Source organism: Oncorhynchus masou, chromosome 32, assembly GCF_036934945.1.
Source record: "Oncorhynchus masou masou isolate Uvic2021 chromosome 32, UVic_Omas_1.1, whole genome shotgun sequence".
NCBI classification, from domain to species: Eukaryota; Metazoa; Chordata; class Actinopteri; order Salmoniformes; family Salmonidae; genus Oncorhynchus; species Oncorhynchus masou.
The window spans coordinates 24,106,842-24,119,295 of record NC_088243.1 but is presented as its reverse complement, the minus strand read 5'-3'; positions in this window follow the sequence as shown (position 1 = coordinate 24,119,295).

Sequence of the window (12,454 nt, the reverse complement as noted above, 5' to 3'; positions counted from 1 at the left end):
CAAGAAAACATGGCAGCCATTACTGTGGTGATTTAGCTGGAGCTGAGGTGATAAGGATAATCCGCTAAAGTGTAGAGTTATCGTCATCAGTGGAGGCGCCACAGAGGAGGAAGGGCAGGACCATCCTCCTCATGGAATTTCATTTAAAAATTCCCGTACAAAACGGAGCGATTTCTCCTACACAAAGATTCTTTCAGGAAAAACGGAACATTTGCTATGTAACTGAGAGTCTACACATCAGAGTTATCACATGGAATTGTTGTTCAATTTAAATGTTTGAATATGAAATTATTCGTGATGGGATGAAATGTGATTTTAGCTTCTAAAATGTGAGATTTGGGTTTTCATAAGATAGGGCTCTGCTCAATCAGTGGCCCGCCCCTGTGAAGGGACATGGGCTATAAAACTTTTCAAACACGTCCTCCTTTCCCTTCCTGTATAAGCCCTTGACGACAATATAACCACCTGTTCCGAGGACGTGAGGACGACGGTCCGACGTCAGAATGGTTCAGATAATAACTACAGAACGAAGCCAACATCAGCGTGAGCTTTGGTTGCGAATGGTATGAACTTTGAACTCTTATTCACTACAGAATTGATACCTCCTAGCTGTTGAGTTAGCAACAGCCACTGCAAACGAGGGTTAGGAAGGAACAGACAGGGTATCCTGTCTACCACACAATGACGTTACTACAACGTATTCAATTTACCAGCAGAGACATTCTTCAAAGGACAAAGGACTCGGTTGGGCAACACGGCCTTCCATCTACCACGAACCTACCGAAGCGCAGCTCAGAGTAAATATTTATTGCATTTTCCTTTTCCAAATGGGCGGTAATTTAGAATGCATAAGTTACTGTATTTACGATAGCACAGCTTTGCCCTTTGTTCCTCAGTCTTCCCGCTCTTTCACTCAAACCCAGACCCTTTTCTTTTGTGTAACCAGCTGTCATATCTGCTCCGCCTACTAGGGACGTTTTCCTTTATGACGTCATTTGTAATCAAGTTATGATTTAAATATGCGTATGTGTAATTCTGTGTGATTAGTTAGGTATTTAGTAAATAAATAATTAAACCCAATTTTGCATTGCTGAGTCAACTTGTTAGCCAAGGTTCGTGCAGATAACCAAGAATTTACAACATTCAGATGAGACTGAATTAAGATGACGATTAATATTGACTGCTATTGATGTAAAATATTACTAGATCTTTAAGAGTTTATTCGGAAGATAACAGCTCTATAAATATTATTTTGTGGTGCCCGACTCTCCAGTTAATTACATTTACATGATTAGCTCAATCAGGTAATATTAATTACGGAGAAATTATATTATAAAATAGCATGTCATATCACTTAATCCGGCATTCTTCAAGGAATACCTAGGATAGGATAAGTAATCCTTCTCACCACCCCCCCCCCCTTAATGATTTAGATGCACTATTGTAAAGTGGCTGTTCCACTGGATGTCAGAAGGTGAATTCACCAATTTGTAAGTCGCTCTGGATAAGAGCGTCTGCTAAATGACTTAAATGTAAATGTAAATAGCCAAAGACACGACATAGGTATAGGGGAAATTTGAGTATCATGTAGAAGTCTAAACCTATCAATGTTCCTTTTAACTGGGTGAATGGAATATGAATGACAGTCATCCGATATGCTGCAGTAGAAATAAGGCCTGCTCATAACATAAAATCACCCACTGCCACTGCTCTCCATTGCCCCACTTTCAACTTCCAAAAAATGGGTTGGGCTGAAGGATATTTGACCTAATAGCCCAGAAGCTGATGACATGTTAATGTTCCATTGTTATTCAGAGTGTTCACAGGGAATAGCAGGCTAGTTAGCTGTAGCTAGCAGTAGTTAAGTTATAGCAGTATCAAGTAGAGAGGGCTGGCTAGCTTACTGTAGCTAGCAGTCGTTTAGATGCAACAATGCCAGAGGTAGCCAGGTTAGCAAGCTAGACTTAACTAGAAGCAGTTTAGATGTAGCACCACCAGAAGTTCAGCTTTAACGTTTTATACATCATTATCTTTTACCTCCCAACTTTAGAGGTACACCAACCTCTGTAAATCATTTATTTTAACTGGTGCGTGTACTGCTTAATCTCAAACCAAAATGAAAATGGGTAGCCCTAACATCAAATAGCATCCAAATAGAGGCCGATTGACTGCACTGCCCTTCTAGGGAGGATCCCAATTTCCCCTCATTTTGCTATATCTGTACTCTTTCTTAATCTCACCTCTTTTTCTGATAATGACACTGCAGAAAAGGCTAGGGAGGAAGGAAAGACATCTTGGCTCTGCTTGTGGAACATTAAGTAGTTCAACAATAATATGCGAGAGGACAGAGAGAGGAGAAATGTGAGACATTCCAGAAATGCGAGGGAGCTGCTGGCTTTGTGGATACAGCGGGAGATTGACCAAACCTAACACCAGGAACTCTGGCCCGCTGATCTGCATCTTTGTGTCTCTCTGTTCTGTCCTCAGTACCTCCCTACCACCCCCTCCTCACACACACACACAAGCACACGCACACGCACACACACACACACACACACACACACACACACACACACACACACACACACACACACACACACACACACACACACACACACACACACACACACACACTGTTCCTCTTACTAGGAGTATCAAAGCATATCACTTGCTGAGGTGAGAAAAGAAAGCGAGAGAGAGGAGGCAAGATTCTGCTGGCAACATGTCCACACACAAAGCAAAGGAGAGAGTTGTTGATTACCTTGAGGGTCAGCAGTCACTAAAATACAATAGTTGAACAGCAGGAGCTCCAGATTTTTCTGGCATGTGAAGAGAGAGGGACGATTATGAGGAAATCACTCAGTTTGATGGAAGACTTTCAGCAAACATATATTTTTCTCTCTCTTTCCTTGTTTCTTTCTTTCTCTCTCTTTGTTTCTCTCTCCCATTTCCCTCTCTTCTCTCTCTGTTTGAGTCAATCTACAGATAAAGGAAAGTAACAGCTACAGTAAACAGTATCATCGTTTTTCAAAGCACCTGTTTTGTCCACCGTGTGTCAAGCTCTCTGTTTATTTACACAAACACACACACGCACGCACACACATACACATACACAGACATACCCACAAATGTCCTACCGCTGGTAACAATCTGGCTCATGTTTGCTTCCCAGCATTTCTTCACAAGGTAGAAATATTTAGCCCTGATGAAACATGCATTTATCCTGCTTTCTTCTCCCCGGCCACAACCTCTAAAATCAAATAAACGAAAGAGCTCTATTAATTTCTTCCTGAAACCCGATGAAGAAGAATGCCTGGCAATCCATGTCCTTCTCCTCCATCATCCTGTTACCCTCATTACCCAACATATTGTTCCGACTACATCTCAACATATTTTATTTTTGTCAAGATAAATGTGCTGATAGATCATTTCATGTTCCCTTTTTGCTTATTGCCTGCCCTAACACAGGTTCACCAAACTGAACCAATGTGCTGCATGGTTTGGTGTGGGAGGCATTCTCTCAGAGCATATTGCTTTCTATTCGGGAAAAGCTTTGTGTGGACAGAGGCTCTGAGCTTCATTGGCTTTTTCAAACATAAGGACTTGTTCACTTGGCTCTCGTTAAGGATGGGACACAAACCGGATGACTTTGAAAAGTTACAGTGGCACAAAGGGAAGAAATACCATCTGGCAGTATACCTACAGTTCACAACCATATCCAGACCAGAGAGGGAGAAGTAGAATCTGTGTTCTATAAGGATTTGCACAAAGGGGCCACATATCCCTCCAAAGTCACAGACAAACCAGTTACTTTCTTTCTTTCAGTTACTTCTTCTTCTTCTATTTCTTCCAATTCTTTTAACAGCAACTATTTTGGAAGTAAAACACCTCTGTTTAGCTATGACAGGACAGGGGTCCCAGTTGATCTCTTTGGGGGGCCTTGCGAGCTGAGATGGCGAGGGCCTGGGAGGGAAACCTCAGGGGAACCAGACAGTGTCCTTCATCACGGCTGTCCACACAGAGTTGGGTGGAACAGGGGAAAAATAAAAACAATTAGCCAGTGTGTGAACAAGCCCATGTTTATTGACTTTCTGAGGAAACTTTATTAACCTGCCCAGCCTTGAATGGAAGACACCTGCTGTTTATGCTTAGGCTGTCATTACCACTGGGGAGGGAGCAGGGAGGGTCCCAGTGATGCCCGCTGCAGCCTGCTGTTCCTTTGTCCCATGCCCGTCATCCAGCAATTGAGCACTACGACGGTAACAATGAGATTGCCCTTTGTTGGGTATCGTTGCTAAGCTGACAGACCTTTTCCCCCTCACTTGTCAGCAATCAAATTACAACAGACAACCCCACCGACTTCGGTTTTGTTCCTTTTGTCCATCTGTAAAAATAGGCAGAGTGCTCTCCATGATTGACTTTTGTGGGGTTGCCGTTGGTGAAGTGGGTGACTGTGAAAGAATCATATTTGGACGTTGCAGATGCAGAAAAGCAAAGAGACGGGGACGGTGTCATCATGGCTGAAATGAAGTGGCATGGTGCATGGGGAGGACTGAGTATTAGGATTTCACATAAAAATCCATATTGACCGTGGTAGAAACTTTAATTCAGCATTTTTGTTTTCCCCCCTTGTATTTCCCTGGGGAAAAAAAGTTATATTGCTTAGCAATAGTTGCCCATGCCAGCAAAGTCGGTGGTGAGCTCACCATAAAGAGGGACATAAACTTTGCATTTTGTCCCTCCCAGAGTGGGATGGGTAAGTCCTCCCAGTGAGTGACACTTACCCTAAAGTGCATAGTGTCAACGGCTAACTTTCAACAGGACAGATAAAACACAACGGCCTGGTTTGTATCATCCCTTCAGGGCTCAGGGACCAGAGATACTAACCATTACAAGGACAGCACTGAGGTGAGTGTGGATGCATGGGCTTCAGCATGTCCGCAGCTAAACGGACTATCTGTGTGTGTGTGTGTCCGCGTGTGTGTCAAAACCTTCTGTGACCATTCTGTATGCAGTAAAGTCTCTATATACAAGTTTTTATTTATTTGTTTGTTCTTGTTCGGGAAATTAGGTAAATGGAAACCAAAATCATTCTGCAACCAAACATTCACAAATATACAAGCTGTGGACAGCCAACCCGTAACCTGGCCAAGGCTGAGACTCACTCTGTGAACATAAACCATGTTCTCCCTACAGCAAACTCTGTGTTGTTGGTTCATGGTTCAATGAAAATAATGTAGCAGAGTCCAGTATCAGCTTGTTCTATCATCCTCAAAGTATCTAGTGAGACACTAGTCACTTGTTTATACATTCTAGAAAAATATTTAACACTGGAGAACATTTCCTGCTTTTGCTTCTATGTACGCAACTTTTGCACTCCTTTTCTTCCGCCAGACTGGCCCACAGTCCTTTGCTGCACAGGAGAGTAGCTCTCCGATTAGCTGTAGCGAAATCCCAAGGATCACCGGTCAACTCAGAGGTCAGTTCCCTCCCTCCTCGCCATCCAAAATGCATAAACAAGTGAAAGCATGACATAAGCACGTTTGGACCCTGGTTTCTTATGTTGCAAACTTGTGTTCAACAATGGAACATGCTGTGCTACTGTTCTATCATGATACTAAATGGGCAATGTATTCTGGGTTGGAACAATTTAACCACCTTTGCCTATGGAGAGGTTGCGTTGTTAATTAGTTATGGAATGAAGATCTTTTGACCCCACTTTTAAAGGCTCCATACATAGCTGCTATAAGGCAGAATAATAGATATTGCTAGGCAAAGTGAAAGAGCGCTCTGAAAATTCTGCCTTGATGCTGTCATGAAAAAACAGGTAAATTAGCAATGTAAAGGCATAACAAACAGTATTATTATCCAGCTATACATGGATAATATATCTATATATGTAACTTAAATTACATCTTCAGTGGCCAAAAATGGATTGGTTTTGAAAAGCTGTGTTTCAAAAAAAAATCAAAAAATAGCATAGACACAGGGTTGCAGGAGACAATGAACCTTTGAGGGATTTTGCTATGATATTTCTATGATATTGTTCAGTGTTCTCTCCCATGTAACTAGAGCAGATGTGTAACCCAGGCTTCTGATCTGATCTCAACTTTCTGCTAAATGAACAAACATACGTGTATACATTATCTATACATTTATTGTAGTCTACAGAAAGCAGGCATTTGTATTATAGTGTACAGAGGCCTCCCCCATCTTCCTATTCGTCCTCCACTCCCAAAAGTATACTGGCGAGACTAACCAGCTCCCTAAAGTGAAGCAGCAGGCATCTCTATGTAGCTCAGGGCAGACCATATATAAAAATAGATATTATATCAAAGTCATGACCGATTAACTGCTCTCTCTCCGTCTCTGCACTCCTTTATGTGTTACATTTTTGACTGGTCCCTCTTTCTGTGGTGCTTTTCAAGAGGAATCCCTTTGAGACATATGCAGCTCCAGTGGGACTGGGGACAGGCAGTCGGCCAGCTTCGAGGGTAAACATATAATCATCCCTCGGACAGCTATAATTATATCCGGGACGTGAAGGAACAGAAGGGAGTGCAAGGGGAGGAAGCCATGCAGGCAGGCAGTGTGCAAGAAGTGGGTGAGTCCAACATACGTTTAATATTAGTTTCCTGCTCTGAAGTAAAGATGGGGTGTTGTTAGACCTGGCGATGAAGGTTGGTGGTGAAGAAAGGATGGTTGGTTGTGGGGCTGCTGCTCACTAGCTGGGGCAACATATATGCAGGCACGTGAGCCCATATGCACATATATGCACACACAATGGCACACAAACCCAGACGTAGACACAGACACTCAGACACACACACACACACACTTAGGCACACACACACACACACACTTAGGCACACACCTTAAATGCACGCAAGTCTCCACCCACACGTTACCACAGAAAAAACAGTGGGTGGTTTTAAGAGTTGGTATGCAGAGATTTCTTCAAGCCTGTTCTCTAATCCACCATCTCTCAATGGAGCATTTTTCCTGCTTTTTAATGCGGTCGACAAACTAGCAGACTCTGTGGTCACCTATCAATCCAACAGCTCTTGCTGAAGAGAAATTGATTACAGCTCCTGGTTGGAAAATCAAATTACTTCCAGGATTTCTTATCTGTAATTGAAAATGTATTTGTTTCAATTGCGGCCGACTGAGCAATCGAAATGAACTGTGTATATAAATACCTGTTTTCCTTTGCGTCACCTGACTCTGTTTGAAACCGGGCAAGTCTCTGCCTTTTATGTGAAAGTTCCCCTCTAATTTTCTTCCTCTTTTGTGCCCCGAGGTGGATCGGGTGGGGGCGGTAGAGGGTGATGTCACACCCTTTACACAAATTCCATATGAACAGAAAAACACAATTCTCCATAAAACAGTGGAAGCTCTAAGTTATAGGAAGCGATTAGTTGACAATTAAACTACCTTTGCCACCACAAAATCCCACCCCTCTTTCTCACCCATCTCTGCTCCCCCTCCCTCTCTCCTGTGGTAGTGAACGGAGCTAGACGAGAGCTAGGTGAGGTCTCCAGGGCAACAGGTTGATCCATTAGAGGCACTGGGGACATGAGAGGGAAGTTGAGGCTACAGCTGGGGTCAGGAGAAGGCATGTTAATCACAGCTATCTTGTCAACAACAAAGAAGGGGCCTCACCCAAACGCTCTACAGCCATAATAACACCACACCACTATTACAGGCAAGGAGAGGTGTCACAGGATAATGACACAAAAACTGATGATGCAAGTTGAGTCAAAGACTCAAAGAGAAGGGGGAGAAGAAAGTCAAGTGGCTCATTTAGTTATTTAAGTATCATGTAATTACAACCATGGACACTGCTCCTTCTCCCCCCCCACAAATGAAAACGCTTTAAATGTTTGTTGTTGAAAAGTGTTTAAGGTGACTAGCTGCTCTACTCTGCTCTGCTACACCTGTCGCTAAATATATATGTCTCCTTCATATAGTGGGTATAGAAAGTCACAACCCCCTTTCAAAATGTTCACCATTTGTTGCCTTACAGCCTGAAATTAAATAAATAAATCAGACTTTTTATAAACTTTTTATATTGTGCAACAAACAATATCCAAGTGATATTTTTTTCTCCATAAAACTTTGAAAATTAATTACAATTAAAACAGTAAAATACCCTATTTGAATAAGTGAACACCCCCCTGAATTAATACTTAGTGGAGCCATCTTTTGCTTGAATTACAGCCATGAGTCTCTTTGAATACTTCTCTACTAACTTTGCACACCTAGAATGTGCAATATTTGCCCATTTTTCCTTGCAGAATTGTTCAAGCTCAGTCAAATGGCATGGTGACTGCTCATGGACTGCACTCTTCAAGTCATTCCACAGATTCTCATTGGGATTTAGGTCAGGGCTGACTAGGCCACTCAAGGACATTCACCTTTCACCATTCACCAAGAATATCTCCATATTTTGCACTGTCCATTTTCCATTCTATCCTGACAAGTGCTCCAGTCCCTGCTGAACGAAACACCCCAACACAGGATGCTGCCACCGCCGTGCTTTAGGAATGGTGTTCTTTGGGTGGAAAGATGTAATGGGTTTTCTCCAGACATATCGTTTTGCGTTCAGGTCAAAAAGTTCAATTTTGGTCTCATCTGACCTTTTGCCACTTGGTCACAGAATCTACCATGTGCTTGTTAGGCAAAGCACAAACAAGACTTGATGTGGCTTTTTTTGAGGATTGTTTTTTTTCTTGCCACCCTCCCATAGAGGCCAGATTTGTGGAGCGCTTGTGATATGGTGGTCACGTACACTCATTGACCAGTCTTGGACGTAAAGACCTGAAGCCCCTTCAAAGTCACCATTGGCTTCTTGGTAGCCTCTGATCAGTCTCCTCCTTGCCAGGTCATCCAGTTTGGAGGGAGGCCTGACCTATGCAGGGTCTGGGTGGTGCCACACATCTTCCACTTCGTAATAATGTTCTTAACCGTGCTCTGAGGGACAGACAAAGCCTTTGAAATCTTTATATATCCATCCCCTGACTTGTGCTTTTCCACAACTTTATCTCGTAGATCTTTTGAAAGTACATTTCTGCCCATAGTGGATTCTTTACTTTGAATTGCTCTACTAGGGAGTGGAGTCCTCTATCAACAACTGCTTTTATTCTGAACTAATCAAAGTCACTACAATTGATCACAGATGGAAGCCAATTAGCTTGATTTGTGATCTGGAAGGTGGTTGGTTATACTTCAGCAATTTTGTAATTGCAATTCTATGGGGGAGTCACTTATCCAAATAGGGTATTTACATTTTTTAAATAGTTTTAATTTGGTCACAAGGGCAACAAAAAAATCATAAAAATAACATTACACTTTTCCCCTTTTTTAAAATGTATTTTTTACTTACTTTACTTTTTTACATTTTGTTTTTATTCCCACCCATTCCAAACATACCCCTGGCGGCCCCACCCTTAAATAAAATAAACAAATTGCACTACATTAGAATATACACAGCATAGTCATTTGCTAATACAACACCATCAATTAAGCATTTTACATCACATCCAACAGTTTTGAGATTTCTTAGGCAGCTACTTTCCATGTTTCCAGAGTGCTAGGACTGGCTTTATTCATACAGGCAGTGGATAACTCCAACATAATTACATCCTGAAAGTATGCTAGCCATTTCCTAATATGTAGGTCATGTGGTGGCACCCAGCTCTGAACAAGTTTTTTGGCAGCAGTCAACCCAGCAAGCAACACTTTTCCCTGTTTCTCATTCAGTTGCATACCGGTATCATTGTGAAGCAACAGCATAATTGGTTCAGGAAGTACAGTTTTATCAATCATGTCTGAGAGATTATACAACACTTTCCTCCAAAACTCATAAACCTCAGGACAATCCCATATCATATGTTTGTATGTCAAATAGGGTATTTTACTGTTTTAATTTTTATTAGTTTTCAGTTTTTTAGAGAAAATAAATTCTCTTGTATATTGTGCGTTACTGTGTGTAAAAAAATCTGGAAAAAGTCTCATTTTCTGTGTTTTCATTTCAGGCTGTAAGACAACAAAAGGTGAACATTTTGAAAGAGGGTGGTGACTTTCTATACCCACTGTATGTGTCTCTAATATGGAGGTTAGGAAGTGCAGCTCAGTTTCCACCTCTTGTGGGCACCTTTTGTGGGCAGTGTACACATAGTCTGTCTTCACTTTGAGAGCCAGGTCTGCCTTCGTCGGCCTTTCTCAAAAGCAAGGCTATGCGCATTGAGTCTGTACATAGTCAAAGATTTCCTTAATTTTGGGTCAGTCACAGTGGGCAGGTATTCTGCCACTGTGTACTCCCAGTTTAGGGCCAAATATCATTCCAGTTTGCTCTGTTGTTTTGTAAATTCTTTCCAATGTGTCAAGTAATTATCTTTTTGTTTTCTCATGATTTGGGTGGGTCTACTTGTGTTGCAGTCCTGGGGCTCTGTGAGGTCTCTCTCTCTCTCTCTCTCTCTCTCTCTCTCTCTCTCTCTCTCTCTCTCTCTCTCTCTCTCTCTCTCTCTCTCTCTCTCTCTCTCCTCCCTCACCAGTTTAGCCAGTGAAAATGTGTTGTTTCAAGCTTCAGTAACAGAAACACAAGACTTTCCAATAAGGACCAGACCACGACCCCACCTAGGGTCACATTACTGAACGACAGACATGTTTAGATTTTTCCCTGCAAAAGAAAACATCATTAGGACTTAAGAGTAGATTTCACTCTTCCCTCATGTCCGCATCTCGGACCTAATAGCTACATTCCCCATCCAGTACCATCATCTTTAGACCTGACCTTCAACCTCATGGCCCCAAGCACACACACACACACACACACACACACACACACACACACACACACACACACACACACACACACACACACACACACACACACACACACACACACACACACACACACACACACACACACACACACACACACTACAGAAATATACATTTACATGTACCATACCATCACTCTCTTTCTGTTGATAATAGGGTCGCATCTGAGTGAAACCAGAGACCACTTGTTTTGGTCTAAACCATCATTCCATTTCCCAAAGGCTATGCCTCTAACCTCTCTATTCCACCCCTTTTTGCATCACTTGCCAAGAATTTAAAGGCATAACTTTAGACACTGTTATTCAAAGCAGCTGGCCAGTTACAGTTTCTCCAACAAACATACCCACATTTACATATCTATTCCTAATCACAAACCACAGGCCATTTAGAGGGTCCTGGGGCCAGAACGAAGCCCCCTCTACTCGCTCAGAGCAGACGGAGCTGTGGTTATTTCACAGCCCTCCTCTGAAATTAATAATGGATGATGTTAAGTGGCTACAGTCAGCCTCAGGCAGGAAGTGACATCAGCTCCATGACGCTGAGAAGCAGTTATTTTGCATCTGGCATGAATTCATTTTTTGGGGGGGAACAAAAAACGAGAGAGAGAGAGAAAAAGAAGGAAAACAGAAAATTAATTTAATTACGGTAATTGCCTACACCAGCATTTCCAATTCTAAACAATTCCCCCCTTTCCTCTAACCCTCGATGTAAACAGAAAGTGCCCTCTGACCTGAGAAATAAACATCTGTTAAGGGATTGGTTTTCACCCTCGTTCTCACTGAAGCTTACATGACATTGATAAACACTGATTTAATCGCTAGAAGCAACACATCAAATTCATCTTCATTAGCTAACCACTTAAACAACTAAGTAAACGTTCTATACTGAACGAAAATATAAATGCATCATGCAAAATGTATATGATTTACTGACTTACAGTTCATATAAGGAAATCAGTCAATTGAAATGAATTCATTAGACCCTAATCTATGGATTTCACATGACCGGGAATACAGATGCTGATATACCATTTGCCTCAGGCAGCGCGACACATCTCCTTTGCATAAAGTTGATCAGGCTTTTGATTGGCCTGTGGAATGTTGTCCCACTCCTCTTCATTGGATTTGTGAAGTTGCTGGACTCTGGCCTGAACAGGAACACGCTGTCGTACACATCAATCCAGAGCATCCCAAGCATGCTCAATGGGTGACATGTCTGGTGACTATGCAGGCCATGGAAGAACTGGGACATTTTCAGCTTCCAGGAATTGTGTACAGATCCTTACAATATGGGGCCTTGCATTATCATGCTGAAACATGAGTGACACGACAATGGGCCTCAGGATCTCATCACGGTGTCTCAAATTATCATCGATAAAATACAATTGTGTTCGTACCTTATGCCTGCCCATATCATAATCCCACCGCCACCATGGGGCACTCTGTTCACAACGTCAACATCTGTAAACTTCTCGCCCACACAACGCAATCTGTCGGTTACAGTTGAAACCGGGATTCATTCATGACACTTCTCCAGTGAAGCAGTGGCCATCGAAGGTAAGCATTTGTCTGCTGACGTCGGGTATGACATCGAACTGAAGTCAGGTTAA